This window comes from Lepisma saccharinum, chromosome 1 (genome assembly GCF_977018435.1).
Source record: "Lepisma saccharinum chromosome 1, izLepSacc3.1, whole genome shotgun sequence".
In the NCBI taxonomy this organism is placed as follows: domain Eukaryota; kingdom Metazoa; phylum Arthropoda; class Insecta; order Zygentoma; family Lepismatidae; genus Lepisma; species Lepisma saccharinum.
This window is the reverse complement of record NC_139229.1, coordinates 110,126,472-110,150,769: the sequence shown is the minus strand read 5'-3', so window position 1 is coordinate 110,150,769 and position 24,298 is coordinate 110,126,472. Positions and strand designations below refer to the sequence as shown.

Sequence of the window (24,298 nt, the reverse complement as noted above, 5' to 3'; positions counted from 1 at the left end):
GCCGATTCACACAAAACGCCCTTTCCCTCCACTCGGCATAGTTGACGCGACCAAGAGGAATTCCTCCCACCAGGTTGGAAAGAGCACTCGAGAACGGTGAATGCTCCGTCCACGTGTTTGCAGCTGCCAGACCCAGAACCACCACTCGCTATTCACTCACCTGCCTTATCCTTGGCCAAGCGACGCTACGAAATCCTCCAATGGCGACAAGAACGCACAAACAACACTTCCACTTCACACACGTGTTACAGACACTGAAAATAGCTTCGAGTTTGACATAAAAACATCATCACGGGCACCACAGACGACGTAGATACATACGCACTGCCACACCACAACCAAACCAAACTGAACTGACTTGCACAGGAATGACCTTCACACAGTCACGTGGGCTGTCTGACTAAACACGTACTGTGACGTCACGCCAAGCCACGGAAACTGAATCACTGAAGCCTGAGGTTTTTAATCCCAAGGCCTGTAAAGCCGGTGTTGCCTGCTCCAATGCAAGGTTTGGGCAGGTACGAAAGAAATGGCGGCCTCCGTGTCACGTGTCCATCTGCGGCACACATGTCATGGCAATGTGGCTTGCAGAATGCTACAGAGCAGGGGAAGAAGCACAATATGCAAATGGCGTGTCTGCGTTCTCGCCAGGTGTTATTTTTTTTCCCCGAATAAAAGGGTGCTTTCAAAAAACCGGGGGAAGCATGTGCACGCACTCAGAACCAAAATAATAACTGGTAGTGACGTTCATGTCAATTTCGTACGAGGAGGGGGTAACACACGCGAGCACACACACACATGTACATAGCCTATTCATATATTTAGCAATAACTCCTATATTTTGTTAGTTTCCTGCATTCGACACTGAAGAAATCTGGACCAATGGGTATACGTATTACGACCAGTGTTGTGCACCTACACGTAAAGAACATTAATGTACATCTACGTGTAGGCAATGTAGACTGTGAAACCAGGACTGGCCCTAGGTGGCATACAACATACGCGGGGTGCATAACCAGTGGCGGCGATTGGGTTTCAAAACTGGAGTGAGGGCAAAGTACCAAAACTAAGGGGGGGGGGGGGCAAGGACAGTTTACTTTCCCTTGGTACATAAGTTTTAGCATAGTGCAGGGGCAAAAGTGGGAGGCAACTGCCCCCACTAATCGCCGCTACTGTGCATAACCAAATATTTTCAGAAAAAAATATATTTTTTTTTTATTAGTTTGAAGTACAGGTATCCTAAAATCGAAATATAAACGTTACTACTATTAATTAACAATGAATTTGTATATTTCGTATTACTTTCAATCAGTGACAGAGGGGAGAGAGGGGCTAAAAATAAAAACTACACTAAATATTTTTTTAGTCTAAACATGCACCGTAGTATGTTTTTTATCGCGTTACTATTCTTCCCCTTTTGGCTAATCGCGACGAAGAGGATGTGATGACATGATGAAGGTACACCACCTACAAAGAGCACCCAGGCCGGGATTCGAACTGGCGTCGTAGCGCGCTGTGCTAACCACTCCGTTATGGAGATCGGCTAAGCAGAAGTTACAAGAAATGAAAACAACTAAAAAGGGGGAAAGATAGAAATTAAAGGGAGAAGTGAAGAATGAGTAGCCAATAATCCACCCTCTCCCCTTTCACCCTCTATCTGGGCGACCACGTTCGGGAAACAGCTGGGGGTGGCGTAGGTCCACCGGGAAAATTACAGGGCACCCTGTTGCTCTACTTCCCAGGCTTGAAACAGTCCAACCGACCTTGGACTTCTCAGTATGCATTCAGGAAATGCAGACAAGTGCTTGCTGGACATCGTAACGGGAACTCTGCTACGAAGAAAGGAAATAGCCCACACGAACAAGGAAAAAAAGGAAGAAGAAGACTTGCCCGTCATATGACAGGAAATCAGGAGGATGACCAAGCGTACTCCGAACCAGTCTGAGCATGGGAAGCTCCGTTAGTTTTCCAAACACTGCTACAATCGGGTCTAACATGAGCAGAAGGCATTGTTTTGCCCTTAGGGGAGCCTGTCTATTTTCAGCTGTCTGTCATGGAAGGAGAAAGCTCGAATCACGAACTGTAATTGTTACGTCACTCAGTGTTGGGAACAGGATTGGAGGCGCATAAAAGGCAGGGGGAAGGGGGGTTAGGGTTAATTCTGCTGTGGAGGGTAGAGCGAAGGGACCGCGCTTGGCGCCCTTCTCCAGGGGGCGCCAAAAAGGTTTTTTTTTCTTTTTTGTTTAGTCGTGTACAACGTATGCTTAGAAGGTTTTATCTGGACACCCCTGTTCGTGTGGTTTTATAATAGCAAATATAATACTCGGCAAATTAATTATCCTTCGCCATGTTTATTCAGTGTCCAGCGCCGTGGCCGAACGGTCTAAAGCTTAACGCCTAATGAGACGCGCCAACAGAACTTCTGTTGTCTGTGCCCACCACAGGGAAACGAGCGAAACCGAAGCGCAGAATTTCCGTGCCAGAAGTCTGCACGTTATCTTAAAGGTTATCGCCCACTGAGACGCCGTAAACGCGTCTCTTGAGTTCTGTTGCTCCGTTTCTCCTCGTCTCAATGGTCGTCAAGGGCTCCGGTTAAGGGACGCGCGCAGGTTCGAATCTCCTGGGGGAAGCGTAACAACTTTTCTCCTGACATTTCGACCAGTGTATGGGACTGGTGGCCACCCACCATAGTGAGGAAATTGGGGAGCTACGAATGAGTAGCGTAACTCGGTCAGGGAAACCTACAACGACAGGGGGTTCGTAGTGCTGACCACACGTCAGCCCATAACTGGTTGGACGAGACAGGCAGTCGGTAAGTAGGTAGGTAGACCCTGACGGGCTGTTCCGCCACGGATTAATATTTATTTTATGTTTATTCATTCTTTTTCTGCAACATAGGATTCAAGAATTGACGTAAGAAAAAGGACTTCTTCTCCGGTATACCTACAATTCCACTCCATAAACACACAGGATTGAGGAGAAAAAGAACGAAAATAGCAGAGAAATTCCAGAAAAAATGTCAACCTTGAGGGTCAAAATTATATATCAGTGAAGAACACTGTAGAAAAGGGGAACATCTTTTAATTGCGAATATACAACATATGTGTTTCTAAACCATAAAATTGGTCTGTAATAAAATTATCTTGTAGTATTTCACTAATTTTGATTCAGAAAATCCAGACCAATTGTGTCAGTCTGTTACCTTCAAATTTATTGTTATAAAGTGCTGCTGGCAATAGGCGTGCGCACGGGGGTGGGGAAAGGGGGCAGTTGTCCCTCCTAATACTCTCATTTATGCGAGTATTAGGAGGGACACCTTAGAAATTTAGTGTACAGAAATCTTATTGCCGTTTTTAAACAATATTATTATCTTCAAAAAATTAAAGTATTTTCAAGCCGACGAAGTTCCCAGCAACTACGGCGGGTTTATTTTCTATGTAATTGGACTATCTCACTTCGTTCTCCAGCAAATTACTTATTATTAAGACTCACGCATTTTATCGTTAGCCTAGTTGTCAGTGGCGGCGAATGGGTTCCAAAACTGGGGGAGGGGGGCAAAGTTCCAAATCTGGGGGGAAGACAATTTATTTCCCTTTGTAGATAAGGTTTAGCACAATGTGGGGGCAAAAGTGCCCCCTCGCCACCCCTAATCGCCGCCGCTGCTAGTTCTGTTACACCTATGGGGTCGCAGAATAAATTGGTCACACATTGGAAATGAATAAATTATGTGAAGTTGTTTTGAATCTGTTGTACGAAATCATGCTTATTTATGTAAATTAGTCTGAACCACAGAGAAGGAAAAATAAAGAGGAAGGGGAACAGAGAACTTTTGTGCCACGGAAGCTGGAATTATTCTAATAGAGTGATTTTGGTGGGTCCGCAAACTCACTGTTTAGTACCCATCAATAAAATAAAACAGTGAGATGGAATGAGGCTTTCTTTCTCCGACTGAACTTTCATCAGGGCTTTTGCCCCCTTTAATCAGAAGATCTGCGCACGCCTAATACATTTGAAGAAATTTTACTAATCAAGACTTGTAACTTTCACGGGTTATTATTTTTTTCATTATATGTTTCATGAATCAGGAAATAAAATAAAAATAAAACTGCTTCTAAGTCTGTTACGTCTGGAATTGCTCAGCAATGAACAATTTTTCTACTGTTATCTTTGTGGTTGATTGTACTTACACACAAAAACACTCTCGGCAAACAATAACTTTTCAATGAACGGTCGCATTTCGTTTTGTCCTTTGCTTCAATTTCCCTTAGATTCTTGGCCTAAAGTAATACTTTGATTTCCCATTGAAAAAAAAAATATAATAAAAAAAAGAACGGTGGGTGGAAGGAAAATACCACATAAGCCTCTTTGCTACACTCTTTCGGCAATATGTGTCCTCAGATACGGGACTCCAAAAGGATATTTCTCGCCGCTGTTCATGGTCGGGATTTAGGGGGGGAGGGGAGAGAGGGGACAAGGGGTGGTGATGGTGGTGATCTTTAGTGAATTCAACAAAGCAAAAAACTGCCGCCAGTAACTTTGTTCGGCGCTTGCTGAGCATTGATTATTTTTAGTTTTGAAGTTTGGTTTGTCTTTTTTTTTTTAATTTCAGGAAAAAGAGCTTTAATTTAAACATACCACGGTTCGCAGCATCTGCTAACCAATAATCGAGTTTTCGCCGCTGTACGCATGCAACTTGTAGGAAGATCAAAAACCTAGCCTGGATATCGGTAAATTAATATTTCCAAGCACCCCTGGTAACAGATGCGCGATAACATACGGGCGTGCCTATGGACAAAAACCCAGGCGTGAAGGAAAATGAGTTTGTTTAATACTACATCGAGGGCATACCTTGATATGTCGTCCTACATTATGGCGTAATAAGATCCGTTATTGTGCCAGTACTTGCAGATATCTACAGTAAACAAGTTGAGCCCGGATGTTGCCCTAAATGCCTAACTTATTTCCTTCCTGTGATCAGATGCGTGTGTGTTATTTCAGTACAGAAGTAGATTTCAGGGTAATACAAACATTATTTCACAGTTGCTACAGTTACCTATTTCCACTGTTATACTGATCGCACACCCAACTGGCGGCTAACCTACATAGCTCCATCTGTCCACCAATCGTCTTCGGGGGGTGTGGCTCGATGAGTGTCAACAACCTCAGTTGCGAAGTACATGTTGTAAAGGTAACATCGGTCTCCCGATGCAATGTTGCCAAGCGTACGTCTATTTTTCTCAGTTGTTTTTATTAGCTTGTTTGTACGTACAGTGTTTGGATGTTTTGGGTACTAATTTTCCGTGCTTTGTGTACTATTGTACAACTTTTATCCAGTAATGGCGCTGATCAACTCTTTCTCTCTCTCCCGTTTAACAGTAAGTTTGGCAACATGCAGTGTATCCGACAATCATTTGTTTCGTCCCGCCAGGAACTTTCGGTGCCTTGTGACACGAAAATGCCCGATTTCAGTCGAATAGAATTTAACTGATCGCTGATTCGTTGTTTCCCAGCCGCTAGCTGGAAATACGACCAGTATAGTGTAGCCGGCCCCCGTGGTGGAGTAGATATCACAGCGCGCTACGACGCCAGGAGCCCTGGGTTCGAACCCTGGCCTGGGTATCCATGTGAATGTCCCTTCATAAATTTGATTCGTTCTCATTTTCGCGATTAGTCAAAAGTGGCAGAAAAGCGAGACTAAATCCGGGTTATAGCAATAAGGCGAGAACAAATAAGCTACTGATACCGAAATTTCGCCTTTAGAGAATAAATAAGTACTGCGACGGAATCGAACCGGACCTCCTCGATGGCGGACTGACGCTGTGTAATCAGAGGATCCAGGGTTCGATCCTCAGTGAAGGCATACTGCATGGTCATTCGGATCCCACTTTAAACTGTAGGTCCAGTCCAGATTAGTCCATCTTAGCTTGAAGTGCACATAAAACAAAAGCATTTTTTGTTGTTGTTGTCAGAATTAGTTTGCAATATGCTCTCGTAGACTCCGTCCATAAGTTGTTCATTCTCAACGTTTTCAAGGAACCTATGTCGACAGAAAGGTACAATTTTAAGCACAATTCCTAATTATTTTTTCTTTGGACATGGAACTTCCCAGGTAGCTTAGTTTCGTATACGCTTCTGTCCCTAACCACTATTATAATCGTGAAGATGTCTTGGAATTCGAGATGCCACTTCAACAATGCAAAACAGGTCCAACAATTGTCACGGTCCCCTCTGCGAAGTGAATATTATATGCAGGACAACGAGTCGCTCTAATCACACGCGACGGTGTGCCTGTTGACTCAAAGCAGCACGCCTTCGGGGAGGTATCAATTTAGAATTTCTTGCAACGTGAGGTGATTCGGTAATCGCATCTTTCCTGCGGTTGAACAGATCCCTGGGTGAGGAGGTGTAATGGAATTAGCCACTCCTGGAATCTGCAAAGCTTTGCCAACAAAAGGATGCAGGTGCGTACACTTTGGAATTAGCATCCCCGCCTGTTGCATTAGACGCGAGAGAGGATTTGTGTTTCCAACTCGGGTGTTATTCTCCACCAAATTACCTGCGGAACGGCGCTGCTCTCAAAGATGGGCCTTCGTGCCTGTTTATTAGGGAAAATTAGCGAAATTGTGTCAAGTCCCTGCGTGACCCGTGGATCTCCCATCTCATCTCGTAAGCACATCCAGAATTTGCTACCCTATTACGGGATTGATTAGTCTTTTAACAGATTCTCTCCCTGTCGACAAAGAGGATTTGGATCGTCAAAAGATAGGCTTTGGTTGTTGTTTATGAAGGAAAATACTTACAGAGCTTGTGTTTGATTGTTTAGTTTACTATTGCCTTAAGTTCAATTTAATGGGGCTGGACCTACAGTTTAAAGTAGGACCTGAACCACTACACTCTAGAAAAATATTCAATTGAGTTGGCACAAAAAGTGGTGGTAACAGAACACCCGTTTTGTGTTACGCGGAATTGACGTTGTTTAACACCATTTTTGGTGTCCTCTTACACCATTTGATGTCACACCGCACCAAGTTTGGAGACCTTTAACACTCAATTAGGTGTTGTGCTACACCAATTATGGCGTCACACCACTCTTGGTGGCAACTTAGTAGTTGCATATTTTCTCAGAGTGTATGTGCCTTCACCGCAAGGGCCAACCGCTTTTTCTCAGGAGCTAGCTTTTTCTTGGGGGGGGGGGGCAAATATGTCTAAGAGACCCATGCTTATAACTAAGATAAAGCTACACATTTCTAAATATGATCTCGAAACATTTAATTTATTAATTAATACAAGATTGGATCAAAAGTATTTAATTCTTGCGCCAGAATGCCATTCCAAAAGAAGGCTCAACTGGTAACAGCATTAATAACTATGAAATACATTCTAATATACGGCCGACTCTACTATATCGCTGCAGATTTTAAAGTTCGGGTAGTAACAGTGAAAAAAAAATAATGACATGTTTATTATTTTGATTTAATTATACACATGATGCAGAAAATACACAAACATTAATGGAAATTTCATTAACCGAATTTATTTTTATATACCCTGTGGCGGCACATAGTGATTCGGATTCCACTTTAAACTGTAGGTCCAGTCCCAATTAGCCTTACTGTGCATAAAGTGGACTTAAAACACAAACTGCTTCAAACTCAATATATATTTAGCACTGAAACTGCCAACAAACCAATTCAAAGTGAGATTTCCCACGCACAATTGCGATCACACATTGCAAGAAACCAGAAGCCCCCCCCCCTCCACCCCCATGTGCCCAAATCAAATTTTACTGTATTTCCTTATGATTTGGCACACACCGGACATTTTGCAGAAATGTCAGCGAAAGACATGCAGGCTCTACCGAAACTCGAACACGGGTCACTGACATACCAGGTCATTGTTCTACCAACTGAGCTACCGAACCAGGCCTGGTTTCAGCTCACTCGGTACAGCAACGGCATGGTATGCAAGAGACTCCGGTTCGAGTCCTGATCGAGCATGCATAATTCGATCCAAATTCGGATATGTTGTATCAACCGAAGATTATTTAAAGACCACTTTATGCACAGTTAGACTAATCAGGACTGGACCTACAGTTTAAAGTGAAATCCGAATCACTATTTTCCTCTACCGGGTATCGAACCCGGGACCCCTTGGTTGTCACTGGACTATCTACAGAATTTCTGGATCCAAACTAGTCCAGGGCTTCTCCTGGTATACTCGAAACGCTGTGGCACTGTAAACAAGGCGTCTCGGGTTCAATACCCGACTTTAAACTGTAGGTCCAATCCCAAGTATGAGCCGCGGTGGTCTTGTCGGTAGGGTGTCTGACTTCCACGCGGGAGACCTAAGTTCGATCCCCGCTGTGGGTGATAAAAGGTCTGAATTTTTCTGGCCTTGTCCTCATATAAAGCGGATCTGGGGTTCACCTAGCCTCAAATCAATGGGTATCTGCGGGCAACCCTGGGAGATAATGGCGGCCGGAGCGTGGCGCTGATCACATCACCTCCAAAATGGCCGAAATCGAGAATGTGTGGGGCACTACCCCCAACATCCCCTAAATATGCCTTCGTGGCACGACGTGCTATATGCACGGGGATTTACTTTTACCTTTACCAGTCCCGATTAGCCTGTCTGTGCATAAATTAGACTTAAAACAAGCTATGCCAAACCTAGTCGGTCTATGTAATGAAGACACAAAAGACTAACAAAGCCGTATGTTATTCTACAGTGCATTCTGCATGTGGACGAGCCATATTTGTCAGAGTAATTGCAGTCCATATGGTATACCGACTGGCACATGGGCACTTTTTGCCATTTGCAGGAACATTACACATGGATCCGTGACATCGTAAACAGTTGGCAACCTCTGCTATACATATGAGCAATTTTCAAGAGAAAAATCAGCAGAGGCCATCTGAATCAAACAACCCCCCAGTCCACAATTTCCGTTCTGCGCACTCGGTTCCGGATGAAAAAGAAGGGTGATTTTTTCTTCTTTTTTTGCTTTTTATTTTTATCTGTCCACGTTAAAACGGACCCAAAACGAGGTCGGAAGCGCCTCTGTCGCGGCCAGCTTTCCATTTTACGCTGATCGAACAATTCAATGCCTATGTTCGAGTGACCATGAGCTACGCGATTATACCCCCAGCGCAGGTCACCGTGAGCGGGCACAAATCGGATTATTAATGAAGATTTTACGGCAGGGAGGGAAAGGACGTATGTAAACAGTGGGAAAACATGCATCCTTTTGGTCGGAAACCGATCATATTGTCAACGGCAGTACCCTTTGCACTCGCGCTTCATTTTCCCTCTGAAGCAGGGGTTTTCAATATGAATGTAGCCCGCAATGGTAGACCGGTGGCTTACTTTAATAATTCAAACCATTCTCTTCGAGAGTAGCGGGACCGAGTGTATAGAATGGTTGTTCTAGGATGAATGCAAGGCTCGGGTATAATCCAGTTATGGCTGGGTACACTTCCCCAATTTCAAGCCTACTTTTCTTCGGGTAAATATGTCTTCTCATTTCTAAAACTCAAATCTCTAACATAGCAACGATTAGAAAGAAGTCATCTAATGCGGAAAGGAGAAAGGATGTACCCAGTAGCGGAGATTGGGTGCCAAACCTGAGGGGACAAGGACAGTTTACTTTTCTTGATAGACAAGCGGGAGCAAAAGTCTAATCTCCCCCCCCCCCCCAAAATCGCCGCCAGCAGTATATACCATGGACGTCCGCAGGATTTTTTCCAGTGAGGGGCAAGGAAAGTATTATCTTTTCCAGGGGTGGGCAAACAAGTCACATTTTCCCCCAAAAGTGTGTTGTTTCCTAAAAAAACATTACTTAAATTTGATTTATGGTGTTAATGGAATAATTAACACATATTATTGTGGCTAAAATGAAATTATATGTGTGAAATACATAATTTTTGGTTGACTTTCATTTTCCAGGGGGGGGCACGTCCTCCCTTTCCGGACGCCCATGGTATATACCCATTAACCTTGATTCACATCTACGCTCCAGTAACGCTCGGATCACTCTCCCCCCATGGTCCGGTCAAATATCGTTGAATGTTTTTTTAAAAAAAGTAGCATTCACACCTGGCGCTCCCGTCAAGGTTCGTTCGATCGCGCTCAGCTCGGGGTCCGGTCACGATCGGATGGAAAGAATATTTGACCAGAGCGTGAGAGGTGCGGAGCTTGACTTTGCGAAGCTCGATCGTTGATGTGAACGTCTGATACGGTTCAGTAGCAGTCTTCAGCCCCTTGCAGAGGATACGTAACCCAGTTTTGTGCGTAGAAGATGAGCCGTCAGAAGGGAAAGACCTATTGAAACACAAAAAGGCGAGTAATGATAAAATTGATTGATGGCATTGAGCAAAAATATCCACAATATTTTCCTCCCAATTCTGTTTGTAAAACATCCGTCAAAATATGCGATATCATGAAGCCGAGTTAAATCAATTAAAGAAAAAAATAACCGAAACAACCGAAATTACAATTAGCAAATGAAAAAATAAATAAATACTGGACTAACCACAAATATGATCCATAAACACTAGTTGTAACGACCCTTTTCCAACCCGTTGCATCAATGAAAATCCTTAAATCAAAAAGCTAAACTATTGGCGGTCATACTTTCCCGGACGACCAAATTGTCACTTTTGTGTGTGCAAAGGGAAAGGAGACGGTGGTCGACCCTCTGCCAAGCGAAGAATCATTCTTGATATCTAGCCCCGAATCAAGATTAACAACGAACTTGTTCTTCGTTTACGGAAAACGATACAAAATTACTCCCTATTTTTTCCTTTTTTTTTTAGTCGAGGGAGGCGACATTTCACACGATGTGCGTAACAATCGGGTCCTTGAAACTAGCCTTTCAACCTGCTGTATATTTGCCACGTGTTGTATCGGAAACTTTCTAATAAAATAAATGGTCAACAATGTCGATATGAAACAATAAACCCAAAAAATTTCATGTCAAACCTAGACCGACAAAGTAGTGTTACCATTGTTGACATTTACAGTTTTGCACATTGTAGTTGCAAATATTAGGTAGTGATTGCTGCTACAAACTTTTCAAGCATTCCCATTGGCTGGTAGCTTTTTGGGGGTAGTAAATAATATGTGGTGGTTAGGTTAGGCATGTTGGGTTTGGTTCTCTTAGAAGAAGACGAAAATGGTTGTAGCAGAAATACCGACCTTGCAAATAAACGTTTGCCGATTCAAACCAAAAGTATAACATCAATAAACAACATTATATTTATAACAGCCGAACTCCTGTCCGAGTGTTTAGCACAGCGTGCTACGACACCAGGTTCGAATTCCGGCCTGGGCATTGACGTTCATTGTGATGTTCCTTCATCAATTTAATCATATTAACACTCATTCTCATCCTCACGATTAGTCAAAACTGGCATAGAAGCGAAGTAAATCAACCAAGGCAATGAATTCCCGCTTTCGGAATTTTTTTTCTTCTTGGTCATTTTCTTCTAATTAACGCCAGTGCTGCAACAGCCAAGTCCGTCGTTGAAAATCTCTGAAACATTGCAGTTTGCATAATCGGCAGGCTTTTTATACAGAAAAATCGGTGTACTCTGTGATGAAACCAACACCACTCACATTGATCGTACCTTGACCGCTAGTGTGAATACCCCCTGACCGTGAGCGGAGCGTTAGGGGAGAGTGACTTGGAGAGTTGCCTGAGCGTAGATGTGAATAAAGCCTTATAGTTAGTTCCTTGTCATTCCCGAGGGCTGGCAAGTAGGCTTGCCAATCAATACTTCCGGAGTGACGTGACTTGGTATTATTATATTTTCTCCCATCTTTTTATTTTCTTTTGGTACGCATTTGTCGAACGAAGAAATTTGTTATTGCAGCAAACTAAATTAAACTTCACGCCAAATTATTTTGAAGACTTGTGAAAAATGAGCCAGTGTTGAAGCAAGTCGGAGGAGGGTGAAATAGAAAGTTTGAAGATATTGTTGCGCCACAAGAGTTACAAAAAAGGAAAATAAACCCATTGTTGCGTCAAAGTCTTGAGACTTCTTTATTTTGTAAAGGGTTTTGACCACTCGTCCGGGAGACCGAAGTCCCCAGTTCGAGGTGCCAAACTACTCTACCGCTGGTCCGTAGGTTCAGGGTTCCGCGGCCGCCCGATTGGACGGTCGTCGGTCCTTGGTTCGCGTCTCCGGTTAAGGAAACACGAATCCTACCACCAGCTAACGGTTTAATTCCAGGTTCATGTCACCGGGTCGGTTATTTACACCTCCGGCGGTAAGCCACGTCGTGCATAAAGTGGTGCTGTTATTCATTTATAGCAATAATAATAATTGTTGTAATAATAGAAAACTATAACCCTTCTGGTCAATGGAGACAAGCTATACAGCTTCAAACTCAGGACTAAAACCAAAAATATCGACCATACGAGGATATACATGTATACATACATATAAATGAATCAAAAACACCTGTAGGATAACGAATATATACGTGTATTCGGCAAAAATAAACACAACAATGATAATATAACACATTACTTGTACATATCCCCTCGCTCTCATTCCATCATGCACTCACACACACACACACACGCTGCAGGGGTGAACACAATATACCATTACATGATAAAATATCTAACCGCCTCTTTGGTTTATTTCCCGTGTACCTTCGAATTTGAGATTTCTATTAGCCCCTTAGGCTTGCTTTCAATGTAAATACGCGCGGCCAGCACTCTTGTCACATATGAGACGCGATTAGCTAGGCGTCATAGTTACAAAAGTAAATAATAATTGACATTACACATTGTTGAGGCACTACAATGCAAAAGAATAAGCATACACTGAATGAATGACAAGAGGAAATTAACTTGATTACAAGTACACGAGTGCTGATAATTCAAACGACTGTAATATAAACTAGGATATATTCAAAATGATTAACTCAGCTATACTATTTAGTACCTAGTTTTCTAATACCTATATATATATCAAAGAGCACGGTAAAAGTCAAATAATTAATTATATAAATACTCGGCGCGAGAATAGGAAAACAATAACAAATCGTAGGTCTTTTACATTTATAGAATTTCGAAGGGTGAGCGAAATAGGTTCTTAATTTTGAAGATTTACAGTACTTTCGATTTGATTGGCCAAAATAATTAATAATTGCAAGCAACATTGTTCGATTTCATCTCGCTTTGTGTTATGACGAACCAGTAGCGACGTAGGTGGACAAATGTTCACTCTCACACATAAAGAAATAACTGGAGGATACTATACCGACTCAATGGCGGCGTGGTCCTCGTTGCGGCGTGCCGACGACACTCGTGGCTAGGACAGTCTGTCCTCCTGGCGGGCGAAAACTGTCTCTTCGACTTAGACGTAACATTCATTTTTCTTCCTTTTTTCCATCGCGGCGACGAAGATGGGCGGAAAAAGCACCTCGCTTCCATCTGTCTGCTCGGGGCGTTGCATCCGATCATGGCTTCAATGGCCGTTCGGGGATACGCAGGGCGTCGGGTCGTCTAAGGGCGGACGTCGTTTCATCTCTCTCTTTTCTCTATCTCTTCTTCTTTTCTCGGCGTAACATCCGTCTCACCGTTGTGGTACTTTCGTCTCTCATCTGGGTTGGCAATGCGAGTTGTCGCTGCGGCGTGGCTTTCATCTCAGACGCCGTTATGCAAGCGTCGTGGTGCGGTTCTCTTGACTTAAGGCGTCGTATAGTTAAGCAAGGGTCCTGACTTCTTCTCTTGGCTTCATGGCAGCAGTAATCGGAAACCCGAAGGTCCCGTCCCTCTCGTAGTTTTCAACCGCCCATGGTTATTCAATGTCCCTCCTTACAAAAAGGGGAAAAAACACACATGGAGCACGTGAAACACGTAATTAACACGGCCTCAATTCCTGGCACTGTCACTGTGATCACACACTCACGACAATTAACACGACGCGGTCGAAAGGTTAAAACATAGCAAAGTTCCGTAACTCGCGCAAAGTGACGCGGAGATGGTGTTCGGTCTGAATATGGCGCTAAACTGTGTCGGTCCTCTGGAGTCCAGGGGTATTTAAGGAAAACTTGAAACTTCAAAAATCAACCGCCTCGCAGTTCGTTAGCTTAGAAAAAATGCTGGACGGTGGTCTTTCTTCCAGGCTCGTTGTCCACCTGGGAGGTTTGGGGGTGAAGAAAAAAAAACAGAGCAGTCCTCACACGTGTTGCGACAGAACTCTCCCTCGGTCGGCAGGTTGGACGTTGTTCCTATTGCTGGACGTAAAAGTCACCCTTAGTGTCAAAAATTCCACAAGTCGGTATTGTTTTCCTACCCTCGCCGTCTAGAACCGAAAATCCAAGAAAAGCCAAAAAGCACAACTGGCTACAGAAAGTTGTTAAGAGTATTTACGAAATTCTAAAATACACTCACATAAACTACAAAAAAGACTGGTGACAAAAGTAATTGTCACAATTTACCTCGTCCCAATTTTTATTCATTGCATAAATTTAGTTCAGTGGGGTCGCCAGATCTGTGCGCACCCCATTTTCAAAACCTACGTTCAACTGAAAACACTAACTCTTAGCGTCAGTCATGTCGTCCTATTGTTCGCGGAATATGTTAGATATATTACTTTTCTGTGCTGGCGGCAATCTCTATAAAGATCAGCGGCCTTTCTGTTTCTTTCGTCAGCTTTGTTGTTCGGAAATTGTTTATTCAAGTGGTCTGTTTGTGGTTGTCGATATTGCCTACAGCTCAGAGTGTATGTGTTTTTTTTTACATTGTTGGTAAACTGTTTTATTTTCCGCCTATTTATTCTTCCTCTTTTCTCTAAATAGCACTGGAAAAAAAAATTCAGTTGCTTTCAAGAAATAATCAGATCGTGCTCGAAAAACTATTTAACATGAGTTGTATCGTGACGGACAGTTTTCTTGTTAATGCGTCTATTTGTTCATTCAGACTTTCAAACATTTTCAGACTGTTGCGAAGAGTCCCAAAGTTCGCGAAGAAATGTTGCAGTAGTTGCTGTGCACTTCGCGTTTTGTCTTGACATAGTGAAGGGGTCCAAAAAAGTGACTTGCTAATTACATGAAAGTGTCTACATGGTATTTATTGTTATTTTCTTCTTCAAATAGCAGAACTTCAGGTTTATTATGTCGCTTTCGAAATAACCATATCTGCCTTTTCCTTATTTTTCAAGTATCGAATGTTTTTAGGATCTGAATCCCACTTCCAGTGATATTTTTGGCATGTTTTAGAGGATTCTTTTACTACCCTTTACTCGCCACATCTGACGATTCCCTTATCAAGGCATTCTACAGCACACCACTCCAGCTTACACAACAGTTCAGAGGTATTTAGGGCGGGCAGGTTGTGCAAGAGCTATCCAGAAGCAGAACACTGGACGCTTATCATCCTCCGAGTTTCTCGCATCAAACATAAACTTCCATGTGATCAAACAAGGCTCTACTGTGAGTGTGACCGATTATTGCCTTTCCACTCCTCCCTGCTGCCTGTAACCTTGAACAGGGAAGGAATGTGTAACGTTTGTTATGTCTGAGTACGTGACACACAGAGATTGCTTACGGAAAACAACAAAGGCGCCATTCTTGGTCGTGTATACTCCATGGCACCAGGTCACGTGATCCGGTTTCGGCGTGAGATTGCTTCACCCCTCCCCCCTTCCGCTCCAGTGGAGGTTATAGGAAAACGAACCACTATTTTATATGCAATGGCAGAAACGTGTCGATAATCACTTTTCACATGGCACACACAGGAAGGGTTTATCTTTAGCCGCAGTGGCGTTCTTTTTATTTCTTAGCCATGTTCATAATTTTTCTTAGATTCGTATAGTTGAGACTTGACGGACGGATGGACACGACCGATGCATAAGGGTACTTTTTCAGCTTTTGATTATTAATACCTTGCGTAATTATTATATCATGGCCAGGGGCGTATATAGAGGGGAGACCAGGAGATCGGGACCCCCCTCTCAAAGACAAAGTCTACAATTAAACTTGTTTGCTGTCGTATATATAAAGTTGCTTTATTTCCACAGAACTCAACATTGACAGTGTGTGAAAAATCAAGCGTACCGTACCATTACTACTAATAAGAATACGCGTAAAAATAATGATCAGATGCTTTACTTTTCATGAGCTCGAACTAACAACTGTTCTTGGTATTCAATAAAAAATCAATTTCAAACATTTTTTGACATTAATTTCATTGGTAGGAAAGCTGTTGATTGATACAATTTTAGCGATCTTACCTATAAGCTAGATAATAAATATCCTAACGACCTCGCCAGTAACTATGATGCAATTGTAAGAAAGCGTGGTTGTCGACCAACCTTTATGTTGAACTTAAAAAAAAAATGGAATAATGGAGATTGTTGTTTTTTAGTCAGTCATATAATTCTATTAACTTTGATCACAGTGGGATCCATGAGTATTACCGTGCAAATTGTCCATCACCACGTTCGTTGACCCAATAAGAGCTTCAAGAATTAAAATAATACTCAAAACAAGCTGTTGACAACTTCTGCACCAGCATACATAAAAATCCATCGCTTAAATAATCAAATCACACTACATAAAAGGTTTACAACGTTTAAATATTTCATTTCCAATATCACTCTCTTCCCTTCTATCAGAATTATCTCCTCCATATATATGTATGCATATGCTCGAAAATGTAGGCTTGAATTATGATTTGTATTAAGAAATAAAAAAAACGGCAAAAGGATAAAAGTGATTTATTCATATAATCGTATATGATACTGGTGAACTAGTGACTACTAACTTCAGAAGAAAAACATTAAAACTAATTTAATAGCAAAAACGATGTCCAAAGTCGACTGAGTCATGATAAAGAAGAAGAACCATCGCTTAAAATCACAGCATGTAAGAGAAAAATTATTGAGAATAGTCATGGACAATTTGCACGGTAATAATCACAGATCCCACTGTACAAGACAAATACTATATGGATGTAACAATTTGTGAGTTCCATGTTAATTATTTTTTCAGTGTTTAAAGTTATTAACGTTGATACAACTTACAAGTGGGTTAGTTTTACAAATGGAAGAAGGTAAATATTAAAAATATATTTAAAGTGTGTTGTTTGTGAAAGTAATATCATATGTTTTCCTACACGCATAGATGTTGGTGTAACTTAAGTTGTTGTGACTCGTTGCCTTATAAAAAAACCTGAGAAGTCCAATTAAGGGAAGTTAGCAACCTTAGGACATTTATACATAAGTCAATATGTACTGTTATATCTCTATTCTTATGTCATCTTTTTCCCTATTCATGTAATAATAATTGTTATAATTTGACCTGTTTTAATATTATGGTTATTATTAAGATACACATTAAACTTATTAACCTATCAATTATAAACATTATCAGTATTGCTATTACTTAATTTGTACATAATTTGTATTCATGTCCAGATATTATTAGAATGAATAAATCAAGAAGACTTAGGTGGGCAGGCCATGTGGCACGAATGGGAGAGGAAAGAAGAGTTTACAGGATTCTTGTTGGGAAACCTGATGGTAAGAGACCTGTAGGAAGGCCAAGACGAAGGTGGAGGGATAATGTTGAGATGGACCTAAAGGAAATTGGTAGGGATGGAAAAGAATATACAGATCTTGCTCAGGATAGGGACAGATGGAAGGTTTGTGTTGCTGCAGCCATGATTCTTCGGGTTTAAGAAGGCTAGAGAGTTAGTTAGTTAGTATTGTTATTACTACAAGTGAGACCCGCTCCATAAATATAGTTCTGTATACGTGCATATTCTTAATATGAAATGACTGTCCTCTTGTAATATCCAAATCATGTTCGCCGTGAAATACATTACAAATACGCGATTGGTGCCATAACCCCAACGCCAACGTTTTGCCTTTAGTGAGTAAAGAACGTGCCCCGTCGTCGAGTTTTAACTCTTCAACGCTTTCTGCAAACGAGCGAAACAGGATTAAACACACACAAAAAATCCTTTTGTACGACTTGTCTAATCTCTTCTACGCACACTTTTATTGGCGCTCTGGGGTCATAACCAGAGTCCGCAATGAGATGATCAACGCAGTTGGCGTATCTGGCTTGTTTTTACTTCTGTGTTTTTACTTCTGTTCTTCTCTGCAGACCTAGTGAGAGGAAGGACTCGTAACGGTTCATCACCCGTTAGCAAACATTCTATTCGCAAGTGTTTACTGCATAGAGCTGCAACGCAATCTTGGGGTTTGTGGGATGGAAGAATAATACAAGTTTGCCTCGCTGATATGGTCTGATTGTTATCACAAAGCCAAAGTGGCAGAAGACAGGGTCTGGCAAAGGGGTGATGCTAGCAGAAGTTAAAGAAATGGGTGGTGGGGAACAGAAGAAATGACAAGACTGTGCAGTAGCGTGCCAATGTGGGGGTGGGGGTTATAACCTTTAAGTACCGCAATCCTAAAAATATATGGTAACAAAAAAATACATGTCCCTCCCCCATGCAAATCTTAGGAACGCCATAGAGACTGTGTCACAAGTTCTCTACCTTTTAACGACAGACAGCAACAGGCAAATAGTCATGTAAAACTATTTGTTATTAATTACTGTCTATAGGCAAGGCACCGAGAAAATACTTAGTATTCTAGACTCTCTATCTCGCTCGACTTGATTTGATTGGAATTGTTGTTATTTGGCGTCGTTTCTTCCATTTTTGGCAAATAGCGGCGATGAGGATGTGATGATATTATGAAATTGATGAAGTGACGCTCACAGAGAACGTCCATGCCCAGGCCGGGATTCGAACCCCTGGTGTTGTAGCACGTTGTACTAACCACTCCTCCACGGAGGTCGGTTCTATCTCGCTTGAGACTGAGAAACTATAATGTATGACGTTTGAAAATGTTACCAAAAATCAAAATTACTTTTGTCGGTGACTTATTCATACATGATAAGATAATACAGGTATATCTGAGTATTCGTGGGCGTGTCATATATTTTTCGTATCGCAAATACAAAGTTAATCTGTGAGAGACAACTGTGAACCTGTGCAGCGTAGTTGCATACATACAGCATGAAATTCCATTTACGGTGGTTCGTAGCGTCGAAACGAGGCGTTAAATGGAAAAGCGTCATTAAGGAAAGTTCTTTCCCTTAAGGACCTCAGTACGATGTGAAAGTTTGGGCGGTAGCACGATGTACATACTATATATATTTCAAGACTACTGACGAAACTGAGGCAGACGCTTACGAGACGAGACGAGACGAGACGAGACGAGACGAGACGAGACGAGAGACTGACAAATCTCGTCTCGTCGTCTTGGAACATGTAGCTAGCGAAGAGATTGAAACGCTTAAAACTTGTTGAACATCTGGAAACCCATTGCCTCCCAAGCATGCCCCAACAACTGAAGAGATCTCAGATGCCTCACTTCCTAAAGCTATATGCTATTTTGCGGCTTTCTAATTCGATTCAGTGTTGCCATCTTATAGAATATATATCTACTCGTACGGGTTACTGAAATAATGTTGACAAAACGGACTAAAGGATAGTGTTGGACGTGATCAGAGATTTCATACCAAGACTGATTAACAAGTGTAATTTCTGGCGTCCGACAACAATGCAAGACAGGACAACAATGCAAACAGCAGGCACCGAGGTAGATTCTGGCTGCATTGTATACACAGAAAACGGATGGCAGATCGGATTGAATCGGAATGCAAATAAGGACACTGGATGCGTGGTCATGAGCACGTATCACACATATCGATCTGTATCGGACCTATCCATGTCTGTAACAGCGTGAAGGACATGTTTGTTGAAGTTCTCCTAACTCAGAAGTGCCATGGTATTACTTTTCTTTTTTTTTTGGTATGTGTGTATTAACGACAATGTCAAGCTCCAAATACTCGAAAAAATATTCCTTCGCGCGACAGTATGACTTCATAAGGAATTTACAATCTGGTGGGGGTGTAAGTATGGTTTTCGTATCATTGGGAGTTGGTAGAAAGTAGAAAGTCTCAGAGGTTTGTTGAGGGTATACATATAAATCTTAGTGCGACAGCATTTTAAAAATCAAGACCTAGAGTATGAGTACTTTCTGAACATCCCCAGCTGACTACGCGAGTCCAGCCAGTGAACCTACAAACAGCCTAGAGCGTGAGCAAGAGGCTTAGCGATAGGTGCTGCGTTGAGATGACGTCATCTGCTCATTTGTTGATTGGTGGCTTCGGGTGTTAAGACTCGCTTCCTGGCTGCAAATGCAACAACCATATAACATAATATCACTGTACCAGTAGCTTTTCACTGGGTGATTGTATTCCGGCTCCAAGTCCCATCGTCCTTCTAGGGCTTGAATTCGCCACATCTTCATATTCAAGTAGTTTTGCCACGATTCTTATTATGAGAGTTCTCCCACCTACTAAACACCGATTAATTGGTCCTAAGTTCAATCTTGCCCGAAGTGAGAACGCAGTGTGTCTAATATAAGCAGGGCAAACTGGTTGAGCGGAGTGGAGCAACCACAGGGGGGAGGGGGATGCCCCAGATCCTTCGACGGAAGTCAATTCTGGGGGGGGGGCAAGGGCGGGCAAACGTTGACGGCCAAGGGCACCTGCAGAGGGGCACAGAGGAGCAATTGCACCCCTCGATTTCAAATTTGATGCAACTAAAAATACATTTCGTAAAATTTTCTTGTGCGCTTCGCTCGGAATAGATGCTTTTCTCAGTCTCCTCAAGTTCAGAGCCAGGTCTGCACGATTTCCCGAAGCTCCGCCGGGAAAAGGTGGGAAGTCACTCGGCGCCAGGTTTGGGATGTAGGGAGGGTGATTAAACACTTCCCAGTGGAATCGTTGAGGAAGGTTGACGCAGCAACATGCGGTCGCTTTGTCATGAAGCAATGCCTGAAGACAGCATTCCTCTCCGGCACTGAGCTAATTCGACGGTGAATTTCCGCTGCATTGTGCCCCTCTGCCTGTAGAAATCGTATCACGCTACTCACCTCGCACTTGGCGGGAAAGTCGATTGTAGCGGACATCTCTACGCGCCCGTCGCTCAGCTTCAACTGAAGCGTTGGCCTTGGCAGTGGTGGTGGCAGGGGGGAAGCCAATCAGGCTGTGTGACGCCCCGCTTCCTAGCGCTTTACGGGCCACCTAGCGGCACCATCGGAGGTTGAAAAAATAGCTCTCGTACAATTATTATTATTACAATACTTACAATAATTACTAGAATTATTATACGTTATCCACGCACACACACACACATTAGAAATACCACGTTGAAACTATATCAATTTTCGCCTATTCCCGTATTCCACACACAATGCCGTATTGCAATCTATGACCTACCAATGGTGATGTTGCATGGAAAGAAGAAGAGTTCACACCGGCCTCTTTATAAGAAGGCAGTGAAAGGTAGCTGTCGAACCAAACATCAGCCAAACTTTAGTTGGAGAAATGACCTCTTGACATTCCATACTTACAAAGAGTGAACACACGCAACCAAAGATTTAAGTCACCTTTGGTGTTCGTTCTTCTTTTTATACATTTTAAACAGGCCAGAGATTTAAGAAAAGGACGAGAAGAAAAGCGGAACATAAAACATGCAGAATCTCATCACAAAAGAAGAAGAGATTTCTAGTCTTTTGTTCGCATTCTCTTTTAAATCTTTGATGCTTTGGATTTCGTCCACAGGCGTCTGCACTGTCGTTTTCTTGTACGCAGGAAACTTCATTTTGGCTTGAGCGTGCACATCTCTTCCCTTGCCTGCATGGTAACAAAAGGGAGAAAGCGCTCATAGTTGCCAACTCTCATATACTCTAGCTAAAGTCATGTACATCTTATGGGGGGGGGGGCCGTGTACACATATTAAATGACATTTCCCCGTGAAATGCTTGTAACATAACTGACAAATGTTGGTGTTGCAATCTAACTCAGTTTTATTTGTTAGGTATTAATGATATACAGGGTGTACCAGAAGTGACAGCGCAAACTGAAACGGCGACAAGAACTCTACAGTAGAAGCAAAAAAGTTTGAGTAAACATGAGGTCGCAAACGAACCCTTTGCGAGATAATTGCCAATGTATGGTTACGATCAGTCACTGGCTTGATTGTTTGTACACATAGTTTTCACGTGTGAGGTTCCACAGCCTACGGCGTACGCTTCCTCATCTTCATCCTCATCTTCGCGATTAGTCAAAAGTGACAGAAAAGCGAAGTAAAATCAAATAAATCAAATTAGTCAATCAATCAATTGAACTGTATTGAATCCTCTCACAACTCTTCTTCTTGGTGTATGAGTAAAATTATCTTACACCGCTCTTGTTACGAAAACACTGACTCAGACTCACAATGTTCGTGAACGCCCACGGCAATGAAGGGTCATTGTGTATTTTCAGCCGAATTTAACACCCATAGCTTTACCAAGACACAACAACTCAGCTGGGTCAAGGTGGCAACGTAAAAAACAACAGACGGAACACGGAAGAAAAATGGAAGGGTCATTGTGTGTGTGTGTGTAGAGATGTGTTGTTTCCCGTGTTTTTTTCGAGAAACTTTAACTCCGGTTGTAGGCGACGGAAATTCATGGGACTTGGACAGTCAGGTTCAAAATGTCGTGTCCCATCTTACAATGAACCTTAAAGTGGAAATTTTTATGGAAACTTCTTGCGCGCAAGAAAAATACAGAACACGGCGTTTAACTTGCTCGCCGCAGTTTCCTAGCTGTACAACGTTGCACTCATGCAATTGGCTGGTCGCCAAGGACACGCTCTCCGTAGCTCCTCCCGATATCGCTTCTAAAACCGTGCGTCGAGAATGAAAAGGTTCACCTCGCTATACATTACTGTTGTTTTTATCGACAATCAAGTCAGTGGCGGACTGCAACCATACATTCGCAATTGAACGAGAATTATTTGCTTCTACTATCGTGTAATTTCCAACCGTTTCAGTTTGCGCTATCACTTCTTGCACACTCTGTATTTATTATTCCAGTTTATATTTCAGAAACATAATTTTCAATTAGCTAATATTCCTCGCACATCAAAACACTCCCAACAATCTCTCTCAAATTCTAGTGACACAATTTAAAGAATATAACCATTATACCATTTTCCAGTGTAATTTTCCCATCTTATAATGATTTACTCAAGAGTTTTATTTCCAATTTTAACAACTCTTCAATATGCCTTCACCGGGTATCGAACCCGGGACTCCTTGATTACACAACGGTACCACGACGCCAACGAGGAGACCCTGCATTTTTAGAAAAAATATTATTCTCAACACTTGGATACATTTAGTATTTACATAAGTGTGTATCTAGTGCGACTCCATTAAGGTATGTGTCCACCAGACTTTCTTCCTGGGGTTTGACGCCCAAAAGTGCTTCCATCTGAATATTTCTCTTTAATCGGTCGGTTAGTACATCTAATATCATATTTCTGCTGCTGAAACTCAGTAAAATTGGAATTCAGGAAAGATGTGCATTCTAATCGTAATGCTACAAAAAATCAGGGAAACACTGATTCGCAGAGATGGCAACACTGACGAGGCTTCCTTCCATTCTGTGACGTGACAGCGTCCCTTTTTGCCGTCCTTTCCGATTGCCGAAATGAAACCGTGGACATAAATGTAATGCGGATCTCGTTTATTTTGACAGTTTGTGACTTTGTTCTCCCCTGCTCCGTACTTCCCTCAAGAAAAACCGAAAGAAGAGACAAAGACGAGAGTGAAAAAAGGAGGGAAAAACGACAAGAGCCCGCCCCGGACTTCAATCAACAAGTTTCTGTATAAAAGGAGACAGCGAGAGAGCTATCGTGGCAGGAACGTTAAAGAAACGAAAAGAACCCAGAGATGGAAAGAGAAGACCAAAAATGCAAAGTGCAGGACGAAATTATATATAAAAAAAACGACTGATGCAAATCCTATCTTAAAAATGGATGTCAAAAGAAAGTATTGTGTTGAATATTTAATAAGAGGAAAGAAATTGCAGTAAAACCGACAGAATGTATTTTAAAGATTAACCTAGAGGATCGTGTGCACATCTGACAATGTAACTACTATTCGCCCCAAATCTGTTGGTATTGTCAAAGATTCGCCTGTATCTATGTCAAATGACATATTCAAAAGATCATGTTAAGAAACTGTTCATTACTCCCTCCACCAAAAATATTCATGTGAATACCGCCCTTCATATGGTTAGTACCTCCCTACCTTCTAAAATATTGAACGGACCACTACTTCCAGTCTTTTCTAAAATATTCACTTGATTACTATCTCCACTCTATTCTGAAATGAAATATTCACCTGATTACTGCCTCCTTC

General features: G+C 42.2%; 1 protein-coding gene across 2 annotated transcripts in view; it reads right to left on the bottom strand.

Annotated features, from left to right (window-relative positions):
* Positions 1 to 24,298, bottom strand: part of LOC145999160 (uncharacterized) — a 134,925-nt gene that overhangs the window by 92,987 nt on the left and 17,640 nt on the right. The window contains exon 1 of one of the 2 annotated variants that reach the window (XM_083136095.1): positions 161 to 343. The exons of the other annotated variant lie outside the window; for it this stretch is intronic. The gene's annotated coding sequence lies outside the window, so the exon portion shown is untranslated. Of the gene's footprint in view, positions 1 to 160; positions 344 to 24,298 lie in introns of those variants that run through there. 2 annotated transcript variants of the gene reach the window in all.